The sequence below is a fragment of the Apium graveolens genome, chromosome 7 (assembly GCF_009905375.1).
Source record: "Apium graveolens cultivar Ventura chromosome 7, ASM990537v1, whole genome shotgun sequence".
Classification (NCBI taxonomy): Eukaryota; Viridiplantae; Streptophyta; class Magnoliopsida; order Apiales; family Apiaceae; genus Apium; species Apium graveolens.
In genome coordinates, this window is record NC_133653.1 from 197,041,002 (window position 1) to 197,044,189 (window position 3,188).

Consider the following 3,188-nt stretch of genomic DNA (forward strand, 5'->3'; position numbering starts at 1 on the left):
CCTCTTCATGTTGGGCCACCAGTAATACTCCTTCAAATCCCTATACATCTTGGTGCTTCCTGGGTGAATGGAATACCTTGAACTATGGCTTTCATCCAAAATCTCATCTTTAAGCTCTTGAACATTCGGAACCCAAATTCGGTAGGAGTACATCATTATCCCTTTATCATCTTTCTCAGTATGGATCTCCTCTCCAGTCATTGACTCTCTGCCTTCATTCATTATTTTCTCTTGGCATAATCTGATCTTTTCCAATAACTCTGGCTGCATTGAGATCTCAAAAAGCTTTTCAGTACCGGTTCCGGTTACCTTTACTTCTATTTCCATTCTCTCAAAATCCCTTATCAATTCTTCCGAAGTCGTTATCATTCTGAGTCTTTCCTTTCTACTAAGGGCATCAGCCACCACATTGGCTTTCCCCGGATGATAGAGAATCTCACAATCATAGTCCTTGATTAGCTCTAACCATCTCCTCTGGCGCATGTTGAGCTCTTTCTGCGTAAATATGTACTTGAGGTTCTTATGGTCTGTAAAAATCTCGCACTTCTCTCCATACCAGTAGTGCCTCCAAATTTTTAAGGCAAAAACTATTGCCGCTAGCTCAAGATCATGGGTAGGATATCTAATCTCGTATTCCTTCAGTTATCTCGATGCATACGCAATCACTTTACCGTGCTGCATAAGCACACACCCTAATCCTTTGTGCGAAGCGTCACTGTATATCACAAAATCTCCTTTTTCGTCTGGCAATGCCAACACCGGGGCTGTTACCAACCTTTTCTTTAATTCCTGAAAACTGTTCTCGCATTTCTCCGTTCATTCAAACTTCTCTGTCTTACGAGTAAGTCGTGTCAAAGGGGCTGCGATCTTCGCAAAGTCCTGTACAAATCTACGATAGTAGCCGACCAATCCTATGAAACTCCTTACCTCTGTGGGTGTGGTTGGCCTTTCCCAATTTGAGACCGCCTCTATCTTGGAGGGGTCGACCAATACTCCTTCTTTATTGATCACATGTCCTAAAAACTGTAATTCATTCCGCCAGAATTCACACTTCGAGAATTTGGCAAATAACTGTTCCTTCCTGAGTATTCCTAGAGCTATCCTCAAATGCTCTGCATGTTCTGCCTCAGTCCTTGAGTAAATTAAAATATCATCGATAAAAACTATCACACACTTGTCCAAGTACTTCTTAAATACTCCGTTCATTAAGTCCATGAAAGCCGATGGGGCGTTGGTTAATCCAAAGGACATTACCAAGAACTCATAATGCCCATACCTGGTACGGAACGCTGTCTTGGGAATATCTTCGGGTTTAATCTTTAGTTGGTGATATCCAGTTCTCAGGTCAATCTTGGAAAAATAAACAGCATCCTTCAGCTGGTCGAACAGATCGTCTATTCTAGGTAACGGGTACCTGTTCTTTATGGTTAGCTTGTTCAACTCTCGATAATCGATGCCCAGCCTCATGCTCCCATCTTTCTTCTTAACAAATATAACTGGTGCTCCCCACGGAGACACACTGGGTCTTATCATACCCTTATCCAAGAGTTCCTGGAATTGGGTAGCTAATTCCTTCATTTCTAATGGGGCTAACCGGTAAGGTGCTTTTAAAACTGGCGCCGTCCCTGGGGCCAACTCAATAGCAAATTCAATCACTCTATCGGGTGGTAATCCCGGAAGGTCTTGTGGGAATACATCTTCAAATTCGTTGACTATCGGAATATCTTGCAAGTTGGGCACCTCCTTCTGCGTGTCCACCACATAGGCTAGGTAAGCCTCATTTCCTTTTTGTAGCATCCTTCTGGCCTGGGCCATAGTCAAAAATTTCTGCGTCTGCCTCTTTCCTCTAAATATAACTTCTTTCTTTCCTGGGATAATTAACTTAACTTTCTTCCCCTTACAGTCTATCTGAGCATCATTGCTAGATAGCCAGTTCATTCCCAAAATTACATCAAACTCCCCTAATTTAAAAGGAATCAGATCAACACTAAAAGATTGCTCCCCTATGCCTAACTCACAGGCGGGGTGAATCTGGTTAACAGGAATAATTTCATGATTGGCTATTTCTACTTGTAAGGGTTCCATCAAGGGTTCAGCCTTAAGTCTTAACTTACGCGCAAGGTCCTTTGATATAAAAGATTTAGTTGCCCCCGAATCAAATAAAACGTTTGCACTGACTGAATTTAGAGAAAGGGTACCTGCTATCACATCTGAGTCTTTCATAGCATCCTGGACTGTCATGTTAAAAGTCCTCGCAGTAGGTGGCTTATTCGAGGCAGCCCTGCTGGCTCTTGAAGCTGCTGGTTTGTTCATTGGGCATGCCCTCTTCCAATGACCCGGGCGTCCACACTGATGACAAGTGGTGGTTGGAATGACGGCAGGGGTTGATGAAGGGCACTTAGTTGAATAGTGACCTTCCCGGCCGCACTTAAAGCAGGTTACTGGCTTTCCTTTACACTCCCCAGTGTGCATCCTTCCACAAGTGTTACAGGCTGGCAATGGGGGTAAAGACTGGTTGGAATAGGATATTTTTGACTTCTGGCCGCTCTGGATCACACTCACGCTCATTGGCCGCTTAAACCCAGTGTTCTTTCCCGGTAGGGACACTGCTCCTCGATTAAATCTAGTTGGGAAGCTCCTTCCTGCGGAACCTCCACCCATGCTCATACTTTTCCTCTTTATTCCCTTCTTCACTCTTTCCTTCTGCATCTGTTCACTTCCAGCTTCTACAATTGTTGCCTTTTGCACCAGAGTGGCATAATCTGTAAGCTCAAGGATTGCCACCCTATTCTGAATCCACGGTTTCAGTCCCTGCTGAAACCTCCTAGCTTTCTTTTCCTCGGTGCTCACAAATTCCGGCATAAACCTTGATAACTCAGTAAATTTCGCTTCGTACTCTACTACAGATAAGTTATTCTGCTTTAGCTCCAGGAACTTGAGCTCCATCTGGTTTTCCATAAACCTCAGGAAATACTTCCCCAGAAACAACTGACTGAATCTCTCCCAGGTTATGTTAGCATCTGTCTCCATATTTTTCTTGGCCTCCCACCAGTAGTTGGCCTCTCCTTTCAGAAGGTAGGTAGCAAATACAGTCTTTTGTGCCTCATCGGTACTCAAAATCTCAAAGGATTTCTCCATTTCCTTTAACCATGCCCTTGCCTCAACTGGGTCGGCTGATCCGTGGAACT